The sequence below is a fragment of the Vanacampus margaritifer genome, chromosome 16 (genome assembly GCF_051991255.1).
Source record: "Vanacampus margaritifer isolate UIUO_Vmar chromosome 16, RoL_Vmar_1.0, whole genome shotgun sequence".
NCBI lineage: Eukaryota > Metazoa > Chordata > Actinopteri > Syngnathiformes > Syngnathidae > Vanacampus > Vanacampus margaritifer.
Genome location: NC_135447.1, coordinates 18,706,069 through 18,720,597, shown reverse-complemented (window position 1 = coordinate 18,720,597; position 14,529 = coordinate 18,706,069). Strand labels below are relative to the sequence as shown.

The window sequence follows — 14,529 nt, the reverse complement described above, 5'->3', positions numbered from 1 at the left end:
ATTACTGCTTTCCCAGCTTCCCAGAGAAGAGATGGCGATAGGCCTGGAGAGTCATTTATTTCCAAAAAGTCTGCCCATTCTTTCCTTATAATTTTATCAAACTCTGCATCGTTTAGCAGAGAGATGTTAAAACGCCATGTTGGTGGTGGTTTAAAGGTATAATCAACTTGTAGGGAAAGTGAGACTGGTGCGTGGTCGCTAATAATAATAGGATGTATTTTTGTAACAGTTTTATCAGCAATAGAGTTATTTGTAAGAAAATAATCAATTCTTGAAAAAGACCGGTGTACAGCGGAAAAGAAGGTAAATTCCTTCTTATTTGGGTTTTTAAGTCTCCAGCTGTCGACGAGGCCAAAATCATCCATATATTCCCCTATTACTTTAGTAGATTGTAATCGCCTTATACATGTTGTGTTATTAGAACGGTCTATTAATGGATTTAAGACTGTGTTAAAGTCTCCTCCAATAATAATAGTAGAGTTCGCTGCTAAATCAAACAGCTGAGAGAAAAATTCATGGAAAAAGGCCGGATCATCATTATTAGGGGCATATAAATTGCCAAGTGTATATATCTTATTAAATATAGTTACCTGAATAATAATGTATCGGCCCTCTGGGTCTGTTATTGTATTATTTAGAGTAAAGAGTACATTCTTATGTATGAGTATACAGACTCCTCTTTGTCTGCTGTTATAAGGGGCAGAGTATGCTTGGCTAAAATTCTTATCATTAAGTAATTTTTCTTCAGATTTTTGTAGGTGGGTTTCTTGCAGGAGGCAAATATCTGCTTTTAATTTTAAGAGATGGTCTAAAGTTTTTATTCTTTTTGCCTGTGAGCGAGCGCCACAAACATTCCAGGAAACCAGAACTAATTTATGCATACAAACAATATAGGCTCAGTCCTGTGTAAATATTGAAGGAATATTAAATTACTATATTAAGTGTAATCTTTGCGTGTCCAAATAATTGTATTCAGGATCTGATGAAGAAGTTTTCTTGCAAGAATTTATTTAGAGGCCTCTAAAGACACAGTCAGGACATCACATCAGAATGCAACGATATGATCCCAAGTGACAATTTACAGAACATCGACACATTTATACAAAAAAGCTAAAAGGTTCCTCCTCCTGGCTCATGATTGAACAAAGGGCAGACATGTCATCTCCTAGATTGAACAAAGGTGTAAGGTTGATGGTAAACAGACATCTTTATACAGTTCCCCTTCTTGATTGGGGGAACAGAAGTAATCAAAATCTGACCCCAGACCTTCAGTCCCTAAGTGACAAGAGACTCTGACAACATCATGCACATTGCCCCTCCAACAGCATTTGAGGGTACAAAGATCAAATAAAGTTCACAAAATCACCATCCCACTGTATTCTTTTAAACACTCATGATTATATCACATTGATATGCCTATAAGTAAATTCAAAAACAGTAAAACATCAAATTGAAAATGTTAAATGTCTTCAGTCCTACCATTGAACTTCTATAAATTCAAAAACCGGACATTTAATCCCACAATAGTCTAGAGAGAAAGTCCAGCGCGGATCTTGATCGTCGCAAAATGAAGCAATGTTTATGTGTGGAGTTCAGAAAATAAGAATAGCAGGTGAGAGAGAGAAAGATAGAGGGGCTTAGCAGTCAAAATTCAGTTTGATTCATTAAAAAATTCAGTGGAAGGGGCATAATAAATGTGAGGCATAACCCTATGTGATGTGGTTAAGTGTCACGACGCAATAGCAGATGTGTCCGTCCCTCGAAGCCATCTCCTGATGAAGGTCTTGTTGAATGAAAAGTGCGTTCGACAGTTGGTCAAAAATTTTTTTTTAAGAAGAGGCGTTTGTCAGCCTCTTTCCGAACCCTGGCTCACTGCCAGGGATCGCAGGAAAGGTCACGGGACTTCATTCCCAGTGTGACTCAATCCTTGTGAATTGATGAAAAGGGGATTTGAGTGATTTCCCCCTTTCAAACAGCAGATTGACACTTGATCAGCTTTTCCAGGCGAATCAACTGTGCCCATCTTTGTCCATCTTTGCCCATGGAAAAGGCACTCCAATGAATCTTCTTTCAGCGACCTCCTTCAGCTTCTTCTCAGTCCTCCTGACCAGCCGGGATGCTTGTTGACGCTCCTTTGACTCAATGTCGAGCTGCTCCTCCATTTGAGCGATTTTGGCCTCCAGGGAGGCGATGGTGGACTTGTACTTTGACTTGATGGTGCTTTCAAGCTCCTGCAGCTTCAGCTTCAGGTCCTTGTTTTGGCGATCTAGCTGGGAACGAGCGCCCTCCAGTCGCTGGACGCTGCTGTGCTCGGCTGTGGCAAGATCCTCCTGGTAGTGCAGGGCATCTGCCTCCAAGGCCTCCAGCTCACGGGCTAGCGTTAGCGCCCGCGTGTCCTTCTCCCTGGCGTCTGCTTCGGCCCGGTCGCGCTCCTCGGCATACTGGCTGGAGATGGTCTTCTCCTCAGCCAGCATCTGGTCGAACTTCTTCTGTTTCCTGTCCAGGTTGGAAACCACCTGCCTCAGGTTGTCCTGATCCACCATGAGGTCATCCAGCTCCCGCTGCAAACGGGTTTTGGTCTTATCCAATTTGTCATAAGCGGCCGTCTTCTCTTCCAGCTGCTGCTGCAACGAGTCGGCGTCACGTTGGACGCACTTGCGAGCTTCCTCCGCGCTCTCCAGGTTGGCCGTCTCCTGATCCAACTTCTTCTTCATGTCGGCCAGCTGTGCCTGAAACGTAGCAGACCTGCTTCTCCACGTTTCTCTTGCCCTCCTCCTCTTCATCCAGCATCTCGCGCAGGTTGTTCTGCTCATCCTCCTGCTGCCGCAAGCGAGTGGAGATGTTGAGCTTCTGACGAGTCTCCTCTTGGAGCAGTTCCTGTGCATCCTGAAGCTGAGACTCCACTGAAGAAAGGTCTTTGCTGAATTTGATGTTTTTGCCCTCGGCTTCAGTCAGAAGGCTGTTGACATTGTCCAGCTCAGACTGCATTTTGGCCATCTTGTCCGCCATCTCCTGCCTCTGCCGTTCGCTGTCTCCAAATTTGACCTGAAGCTCCTGAACTTGGGACTCTGCTTTCTTGCGACGGTGCTCTGAATCGGATTTGCCTTGCGTCAGGGTCTTGAGCTCGATTTGCACCTCGTTCCATTCGCTCTCTAGGGCCTGTTTTGATTTATCCATAGACATCTTGTTCCGCTTGGCCTGCTCCAGCTGTTCATTAAGCTCGTCAAAGGCCTGGTTGTGTTTCTGTCTCATGTCGGCCATCAGCTGCTCGTGGGCCTTGGCCTCGTCCTCCACAATCTTCTTGAGATCGGCAACCTCCGTCTCACGTTTGCTCCTCAGCTCCTGCTGTGTTCTCTGGCGTGGTGGGAGCGCTTCAATCATCACGAGCGTTGCAGCCTTTATCTGTACGCTCAGCGAAGAGTTCAGAATATGGACCGGAAGTTTATGCAAATCAAACCAGCCGGAGTCTTGATCAACAATGTCGTCCATTATATGTAGTAATTAGTCGTTCTTAATATTTATAAAGTCAGTGACGTCTCACTTATGATACTACGATATAACAGATCAACAGTATTCTCATTAATCCCCCCAAAAAAAATATTTTTCTTTTTTTTTTTCAGACAAACACAAACAAGACGAAAACGAAACAGATATTAAATACCTTTTGCGCGACTTCAACAAATATATCCGGATCTTCACGGGCGGCTATATCACACAGCTCTGAACCGAAAAAAAAACGGCAGGCTTCCTATTATATCAATCCACGCACCGTAGCGAACTACGCGACATACGGGCGTTTAGCTCAGCAAACACTACGCGTGATCAGCGCGAGCTGCTTATTTCACAACACACATCCGCAACACATAGTGCGATCACCACTAGCTGCTTATAACACCACAACAACAGAATCAGCCTATTCCTCCGTGGTACTCAATGTCACATGCCGTTTTAAACGGCGAAGCGCTTCGACTTGACGTCACTTCCGTAAACACGGGGCATTCCTATGCGCGTCTTAATATTTTCCCGGCTTCTTATTTAACACAACATACACACACCGAGGAATTATGTCCCTTGGTTTAGAAATTCCACACAGCACACACCTTGTTACCACACAGGCGGCTAATCCACTCCGCACTCCCAGTATCTTATATACTGACGGCTTATTCATACGAAGAAATAAAAACACAACCTATTCCACCGCGGAAAAAACTCCCATGCATGGTTCAATGTCGTAGTAATTTTCAAAATCGAGGACTTTCCGTCCCACCGTAAGAAATATTACTACAACCCCCCTAACTTGTTCACAGATCCCAAATACAACTTAGCACAGATGAAATGCAACTGTATTGATCCCAAACAACCAGAATTTCTCTACGTGGATAAAATGTCCACTCACCTTGTTAATATTTTTGCGCTTTAGAAATCCGGTGTTCAGGATCAATCACAGCTGTTGAAAAAACGTCTCAATAAGTCCACGTCGGCGTCACCATTTTGAAGGAATATTAAATTACTATATTAAGTGTAATCTTTGCGTGTCCAAATAATTGTATTCAGGATCTGATGAAGAAGTTTTCTTGCAAGAATTTATTTAGAGGCCTCTAAAGACACAGTCAGGACATCACATCAGAATGCAACGATATGATCCCAAGTGTGTGACAATTTACAGAACATCGACACATTTATACAAAAAAGCTAAAAGGTTCCTCCTCCTGGCTCATGATTGAACAAAGGGCAGACATGTCATCTCCTAGATTGAACAAAGGTGTAAGGTTGATGGTAAACAGACATCTTTATACAGTTCCCCTTCTTGATTGGGGGAACAGAAGTAATCAAAATCTGACCCCAGACCTTCAGTCCCTAAGTGACAAGAGACTCTGACAACATCATGCACATTGCCCCTCCAACAGCATTTGAGGGTACAAAGATCAAATAAAGTTCACAAAATCACCATCCCACTGTATTCTTTTAAACACTCATGATTATATCACATTGATATGCCTATAAGTAAATTCAAAAACAGTAAAACATCAAATTGAAAATGTTAAATGTCTTCAATATCTGCATAGGCCATTTGTCAATACTGGCATGTTATAGGATAGAATCAAAGTAGTTAGGTGATTTATATAATTTGTGTAAAATATAAGGAAATGTGTAAGTAAATATAACAGTGAAAAAACGGAAAGTGAAGGACGTTAGTGGGGAGTTAAACAACATTATAATACACCAGTAACTGGTAACCCAAGCGAGATTTTTTATTTTTTTTTGTTTAAATTTTTTATCTAGAAAACCCGGCGATTTCGTTAGGGGAAGTATTTAACTTAATAACTAAATTCTCACAGTTGTCAGATTATTCTATTAACTGGACAAAATCAACACTTCTACCTATTACAGAAAATTCTTGGAACCCTGCAAGCCAGGACCCACATTACTCATTTCCTATAGGTAATTTAAAATACTTAGGCATAAAAATCTCACCTAAATTAACTGATTTAATTCATTAAAATTTTTCTCCACTTCTGGATAACATTCATAGTGACTTGGAACGCTGGAATAATCTTCCTATTTCTTTAATAGGACGAATAGCCACCGTTAAAATGAAAGTTTTACCTAAAATAAACTATTTTTTCTCAATGATTCCATTTAAACCTACGGCTAAATGGTTCCAGTTGTTGGACTCAGCCGTTACAAAATTTTACTGGAAAAAAAAAAGAAGCAAAGATTAGTCTATCTACTCTTCAGAAAAGTAAATCCAAAGGTGGTCTAGAGGCACCAAATTTTATGTACTACTATATAGCTAACCAGCTACAATATATCGTTCTATGGGCACAACCCAACAGAGATACTAACTGTTGGCTGGAACTAGAACAGAAGGATTGTAATAACCTCAGACTTCGAGATTTACTCTTTATTACAACATCGATTAAGCGACATAATTGTTTTAAAAACCCAATGATCTCCGCCACCCTGACTGCTTGGTGGAAGGCATTAGAAATTACAAAAGCCCAAGTGGAGCCCTGTGGGCTTTCTCCCCTATGGCATAACCCTGACTTTCGAATTAACAACCAAACGTTTTATTTAAGTGTGTGGGAGCAGAAAGGAATCACACATCTTCACCATCTCTTCTCAGATAATATGTTTATATCATATACATCTTTGCTCCAAAAATACAAAATAACAAACGGAAATTTTTTACATTATCTGCAAGTTAAAAATATGATAAAGAAACAAATTCCAACACTTCAGGGTACGCTCCAACCGCCTGGCTTAGCTAAAGATATTACCAAGCTTTCTCCGACAACAACAAAAAAACTTTCAAAAATATATAAGTTACTTTCATATACGGATAAAATGTCTTTACCCATCTTAAAATGGGAGACAGACTTGTCTATAGCTCCGGAATCTGACTTTTGGATTCAAGTTTGTGAAAATGCATTTAAAATGACAAAACACACAAATTTACAACTTATCCAATACAAAATAATCCATAGAACATACATTACTCAATATATGATGAAGAAAATGGGCCTCTCCGACTCCGACATTTGTCTCCAGTGTTTACAAAACACTACAGACACTTATTTTCATGCTTTATGGTTATGCACCCCGGTTATGTATTTCTGGACTAAAGTCTTAGAAAAACTTTCCGCTATCTTGGACTATAGGATACCTTTATCTCCAAACTTGTGTTTGCTAGGTGACCTAACAACAACTGACCTACCACATAAACAATTTCAATCTACACTTGTAGCCCTTACTATCGCTAAAAAAACAATTCTTGTTAACTGGAAAAATAAACAAACTCTGAATATCGACCAATGGTCTAACCTCCTCATAAATCACATTTTAATGGAAAAAATATCGGCCTCAAATAAAAAACAAATATCAAAATTCATAGAAATATGGTCTACGTATATAGAATATTTTAACCTAATTCTGGTTATTTAATTCTGCCTGTTAGCGAGAGCCACCACATCGTGATAACTTACATTGATGTCTCTGCATTTGGCAGTTTGTTACTAATGGTTGTGTTTTTATAGTCAGGAATGATGACATTTCAAATGATCAATACTGAGATCTCCCAGAAAAAAAAAAAAAAAAAAAAAAAAAGAACTTACTGTAAATGTGACAGGCAGATGTTAGAGGTTAAATGTATTGATAACATCCAAAACATTATGTGGCGGGATAGCCTAGAGCTTGCAGTTGCTACCATTGGTATTGAGTCCCAGTCATGGTAGGTCTTTTAGGAGTCAACTTTTATGAGTGTCTGAGAAGAGTTAAATGTCTACTCCTGTAGTGGTAAGTAACTCTCCTTAGTGAGTTAAAAATATACTGTACTCTCTCCCAGTGTTAAGTGTTTTCACAATTTAAAAAATGTTGATATTACTCTGGAAAGTGTAGAGCTATATCAACTCTCAAAAGTGTTCAAATCAACTTTGTGAGAGTCAATTCATCACTGGGCATTTTGCTGTGTAGTAAGGACTATATTTCCCATGATTCTTAGACACAGCAGCAGGAAGTAGTTCTAGTCCAGTATGACGAAAACACGCCTGCTAGCGGACGAGAATAAGAGTGTAAGGGATCTACATTGATATAAGTCGTGCTATAGGTCGTGCGGCCAGTGTGAATTCCGGCAAAGTCGGCAATTTTATTAAATCAGTGAACACAGCAGGCGATAGAAGGTAAAGGGTCTGTTTCCAAACTAACGATCTCCAATTTCTGATCGCCACTGTAATTTGGATTCGACATCAAGCTTTTTCCTCCCCATAAGGGATCACTATAGAGAAAAATCTTAAAGTGGCTTAATGTTAGAAAACTACGACTAATCGCCAGCAAAATTCACATGTACATCTCTACTTATGCCCACATCAATCAAATTCAAATTCAAATATCAAAAAAAATCGCCCCAATATTTTTATTAGTGCTCTGTGTTTTCTTCTAAATAAAAAAAACTTAACATGGTTTAATGTTAGAAAACTGTGACCTGTCACCACCAAAATGCATGTGCACATCTATACCTATACACACATCAATCTCTGAAAAAAAGATTGCCCCAATATCTGAGAGTTTTACAGACATATTGTCTTCTCCATAGTTGCGCACACTGAGCTTAATGTCGCTTAACAAGGAAAATGCTTAATTCATTCACTCCCTGCCATTTTCACTGAAGCAACCCCCTTCGCTCCTGGCTTTTATCTTTTATTTTGACTGAATTTTGACAGATTTCGCAAGGCCCACAGAATATTGTGTTCTATTGCTGTAAAAAACATGGAACCTACCAAAAGAACTGATCTCAGTCTCTTCTTTCATCAGGAAAAAAGTATATTTGTATCTGTTTATGTTTTGCAGCAATTAGCATTAGAATATAGTTTGGTTTAGTATAGTATAAGTTTCATCATTGTACACAAACCTGTTGAAAACACTGGGGAAAAGAGCTTGTTGCAAAATGGCCCTGGCTGATCTCTTATACTCTGCTGCCACCTGCTGGCCGTTTTTTGTAATAACTAGGGCCCGATTGATATGCATTTTTTCAGGCCAATGACGATACCGATTTTTGGCAGAAAAAAATGCAGATTACCGATCCATAGTGTGACCTTATCAACAAATTTCATGAAGTACATAAGGTTATTGTATACGTAGATGTATGTGTCAATAATAAAACCATTCTGACTTGTTTACAACTGCTGTACTTGGTTAGAGTACATAATTGGGCGATTATTTGATTTGGATTGGAAACATGATTAAAACAATTTGTGATTTCAAAACTTTGTATTTATTCAACTAGTAAGGCTGCTCAACTACTTAAAAATGTCATGTTATCATCATGCCCATTCATCCCTGCACTTTGTTTTTGTTAAGCACAAATTATGTTGTAAATATTATGTGAAATTCAAGCCTCTATATTTTTTATCTTGTGTTATTTTCACAAGTCTTGGGACTTACTGGGCTAACCTGGTACACCTCGGGAATGAATTTTGTGCCATGTCATGTATAAATGTGTATTAAGACAAAAAGAAAAATCCTTGGATGTTTGCATTCTTGAATTTTGAGAAAATAAATGCTTTGAATCCTTGGAATAAAAAAAATGGTGCATCCAGGGTACATTCACAGCGTCTGAAAATTCGGGTTTCTTTGATTACATTTATAACGCTTTAAGGTAAAAAATAATCGGCCATTTGGCCCAATTGGTTAATTGTTTTGGCAGATGTTTGAAGGGCAATAATCGGCCAATTATAATCGGCGGCCGATTAATCGGTGGGGCCCTAGAAATACCTACCATTGATTTAAGCAACTTCTTCAGGTCAGAGGCTGCATCAAAGCCTTCTGTATTCTCTAGTATAAAACAACATAAAAAAATTATAAATACATTTTGGGATCATGGCAATATTTAAAATAGAAAGTTTTTATACATTTTTTAGAGCAAATGTACGGAGCCACTTAAGTGACATTGTTGAAATATGTTTCTCATTAAACTTTCTCGTCTTTCTTGTTAGGATGAGAAAATTTTCTTGTTAGGACAAGAAACTTTCTCGTTACTTTCACTGTTATATTCACTTACACGTCACTTCTCATTTCACACAAATCACATAAACCACCTAACCACTTTGATTCCCTCCAATAATATGCCAATATTAACAAGTAGCCTATACAGATATATACACAGGACTGAGTTTATATTGTTTCTACCTTGTCGACAGCTAGAGACTTAAAAACCCAACTAAGAAGGAATTTACCTTTTTTTCCGTGGTGCACTGGTCTTTTTCAAGAATTGATTTTTTTCTGACAAATAATTATATTGCTGATAAAATTGGTACAAAAATACATACTATTATTATTAGCGACCATGCACCGTTCTCCCTCATCCTACAAGTTGATTGATTATACCTTTAAACCACCCCCGACATGGGGTTTTAACATCTCACTACTAAATGACGCAGAGTTTTACAAAATTATAAGAAGAGAGTGGGCAGACTTTTTGGAAATAAATTACTCTCCAGTGTTATCTCCATCTCTTCTCTGGGAAGCTGGGAAAGTGGTGATTAGAGGTAAAATTATATCGTATTCATCTTATAAAAAGAAACAGGATCAAAAATTTGAAAAATACTTGGAAGATAAAATTAAACAGCTGACGGATGAATACGCAATAAACCCAAATAACAAAAAATTGACTGACTTACAAAATACAAAAATACAGTTAGACAATATGTTATCTAAAAAGACAGAGTTTATGATACAACAATTGAGATACAACAACGTTGAATATAATAATAACAAAGGGACCTCATTTGGAATGAATGACCAATTCCCGAGAGAGATTAATGAGGGGCGAAAGGTACTGTTTCCTATAATGAAACAAAATAGGCAGGAGGGTAAACGGACTACGATGGTCGTTGATAAGCTATACATCGATGGCCAACTATTCCGGAACCCCAACTCCACTCCCTGGCTGTTCTAATTGGCATTGGTGGAACTAAACTTTGTTTGATTATTAGATGTATACATATATTGTATATGTGGTTATAAAACCTAAAATATGATTACTCATTATGTTTAGGCTATATTATAAATATAATATTAATACATAACTATATCTAAAGTATATTTAAACAATTAATCTCACTTAGGCTACCAGTTACTGGTGTATTTTTATGTTTAAACCCCCGCTAACTTCCTTCACTTTCACCTCCCTACCCGTTTTTTCACTGTTATATTTACTTACACGTTACCTCATATTTTACACAAATTACATAATTCACCTAACCACTTTGATTCTATCCTATAACATGCCAATATTAACAAATGGCCTATACAGATATATACACAGGACTGAGTCTATATTGTTTGTATGCATAAACTAATTCTGGTTTCCTGGAATGTTTGTGGCGCTCGCTCACAGGCAAAAAGAATAAAAACTTTAGACCATCTCTTAAAATTAAAAGCAGATATTTGCCTCCTACAAGAAGCCCACCTACAAAAATCTGAAGAAAAATTACTTATTCATAAGAATTTTAGCCAAGCGTACTCTGCCCCTTATAACAGTAGACAAAGAGGAGTCTGTATACTCATACATAAAAATGTATTCTTTACTCTAAATAATACAATAACAGACCCAGAGGGCCGATACATTATTATTCAGGTGACTATATTTAATAAAATATATACATTTGGTAATTTATATGCCCCTAATAATAATGATCCGGCCTTTTTCCATGAATTTTTCTCTCAGCTGTTTGATTTAGCAGCAAACTATACTTTTATTATTGGAGGAGACTTTAACACAGTCTTAAATCCATCTTTTTCAAGAATTGATTATTTTCTTACAAATAACTCTATTGCTGATAAAACTGTTACAAAAATACATCCTATTATTATTAGTGACCATGCACCAGTCTCTCTTTCCCTACAAGTTGATTATACCTTTAAACCACCACCGACATGGCGTTTTAACAAAATTATAAGAAAAGATTGGGCAGACTTTTTGGAAATAAATGACTCTTCAGACCTATCGCCATCTCTTCTCTGGGAAGCTGGGAAAGCAGTAATTAGAGGTAAAATTATGTCATATTCATCTTATAAAAAGAAACAGGATCAAAAATTTGAAAAAGACTTGAAAGTTAAAATTAAACAACTGACGGATGAGTACGCAATAAACCCAAATAACCAAATATGGACTGACTTACAAAATACAAAAATACAGTTAGATGATATGCTAACTAAAAAGATAGAGTTTATAATACAACAATTGAGATACAACAACTTTGAATATAATAACAAATCAGGTAAATTTCTTGCAAACCAACTTCAACGCAATCGGGAAAAATCTCTTATAACGGCTATTAAAGGGACAACTTGTGAATGCACACAATCACCAGAAGAAATTCATCAAATTTTTTATCACTATTATCGTAACCTATACTCAGAAACTAACAAGCCTAACCCTGAGCATATTGAGGCATTCCTGAGTAGCTTAAATATACCTCAGTTAACTACTGAATATAAAGATATGTTAGATGCGCCATTTACTATAAACGAGTTGTACAGTGCTCTAGATAGTATGCCTAATGGCAAAGCACCTGGTCCGGATGGTTATCCGGCTATATTTTTTAAGCACTTCTGGTTAATGCTTGTTCCACTATTCTTAAGAGTAGTAACAGAAATCAAAACTAATGGTTACATACGCCCACACATGAATAAAGCAGCAATTAAACGTTTATTAAAGCCAGAAAAAGACCCCACCCTTCCATCAAGTTACAGTCGGATTTCACTAATTAACACTGATATTAAAATTATCGCTAAGGCTTTCACATCTAGTCTAGAAACAGTAATCTCGACAATCATTCATAGCGACCAAACAGGCTTTATTAAAGATCGTCACTCTACTAATAATATTAGGAGACTCTTTAACCTTATTAGCATGTCACAGCGGCATGATAAAAAGGCAGTTATTATATCATTGGATGCAGAAAAAGCTTTCGACAAAGTTAACTGGTCCTTCCTCTTTGCTGTTTTAAATAAATTTGGCTTTGGGAAATCATTTATCCACTCGGTATCAGTATTATATAATTCTCCTAAAGCTACAGTTACTACTAATGGGATTATATCTCAGAGCTTTACTTTACAGAGAGGCACAAGACAGGGATGCCCACTATCCCCTTTGTTATTTGCAATATTTATTGAGCCACTTGCATTAGCCATACGCCAGGAAAGAAGGATTCAAGGAATTCACTCTGGGGTAACAGAACATAAAATTAATCTATATGCCGATGATATCTTACTTTATTTAGAAAAGCCGGCTACTTCGTTAGGGGAAGTATTTAACTTAATAACTAAATTCTCACAGTTATCAGATTATTCTATTAACTGGACAAAATCAACACTTCTACCTATTACAGAAAATTCATGGAACCCTGCAAGCAAGGACCCACACTACTCATTTCCTGTAGGTAATTTAAAATACTTAGGCATAAAAATCTCACCTAAATTAACTGATTTAATTCATTTAAACTTTTCTCCACTTCTGGATAACATTTATAGTGACTTGGAGCGCTGGAATAATCTTCCTATTTCTCTAATACAGAGGTGGGTATCGAGGGCCAGAGTCCTGCAGGTTTTGCATGTTGCCCTTCTCCAACACAGCTGATATATGATCAGCTCATCAGCAAGCTCTGCATAAGCCTGATAACGATCCTGTTGATTGGAATCAGCTTGTGTTGGAAGTGAGAAACCTCCAAAACCTGCAGGACTTCGGCCCTCGAGGACCGAGATTGCCCACCTCTGCTCTAATAGGACGAATAGCCACCATTAAAATGAAAGTTTTACCCAAAATAAACTATTTTTTCTCAATGATTCCATTTAAACCTACGGCTAAATGGTTCCAGTTGTTGGACTCAGCCGTTACAAAATTTTACTGGAATAAAAAAAAAAGCAAAGATTAGTCTATCTACTCTTCAGAAAAGTAAATCCAAAGGTGGTCTAGAGGCACCAAATTTTATGTACTACTATATAGCTAACCAGCTACAATATATTGTTCTATGGGCACAACCCAACAGAGATACTAACTGTTGGCTGGAACTAGAACAGAAGGATTGTAATAACCTCAGACTTCGAGATTTACTCTTTATTACAACATCGATTAAGCGACATAATTGTTTTAAAAACCCAATGATTTCCGCCACCGTGACTGCCTGGTGGAAGGCACTAGAATTGACAAAAGCCCAAGTGGAGCCCTGTGGGCTTTCTCCCCTATGGCATAACCCCGACTTTCAACTTAACAACCAACCGCTTTATTTAGGTGTGTGGGAGCAGAAAGGAATTACACATCTCCACCATCTCTTCTCAGATAATATGTTTATATCATATAAATCCTTGCTCCAAAAATACAATATAAAAAACGGAAATTTTTTACATTATCTACAAGTTAAAAATATGATAAAGAAAAAAATTCCAACACTTCAGGGTACGCTCCAACCGCCTGTTTTAGCTAAAGATATTAACAAGCTTTCTCCGACAACAACAAAAAAACTTTCAAAAATATATAAGTTACTTTCATATACTGATAAAATGTCTTTACCCATCTCGAAATAGGAGACAGACTTGTCTATAGCACCGGAATCTGACTTTTGGATTCAAGTTTGTGAAAACGCATTTAAAATGACAAAACACACAAATTTACAACTTATCCAATATAAAATTATTCACAGAACATACATTACTCAATATATGATGAAGAAAATGGGACTCTCAGACTCCGACATTTGTCTCCAATGTTTACAAAACACTACAGACACTTATGTTCATGCTTTATGGTTATGTACTCCGGTTATGTATTTCTGGACTAAAGTCTTAGAAAAAATTTCCGCTATTTTGGACTGTAGGATACCTTTATCTCCAAACTTGTGTTTGCTAGGTGACCTAACAACAACTGACTTACCACATAAACAATTTCATTCTACACTTGTAGCCCTTACTATCGCTAAAAAAACAATTCTTGTTAACTAGAAAAATAAACAAACTCTGAATATCGACCAATGG

General features: G+C 37.6%; 1 protein-coding gene and 1 pseudogene across 4 annotated transcripts in view; both read right to left on the bottom strand.

The window, feature by feature from the left end:
• LOC144036736 (uncharacterized) overlaps nt 1-14,529 on the bottom strand; it is a 62,429-nt gene that overhangs the window by 24,695 nt on the left and 23,205 nt on the right. The gene's annotated exons all lie outside the window — the stretch shown is intronic.
• On the bottom strand, nt 1,015-5,143 carry LOC144035762 (uncharacterized; annotated as a pseudogene).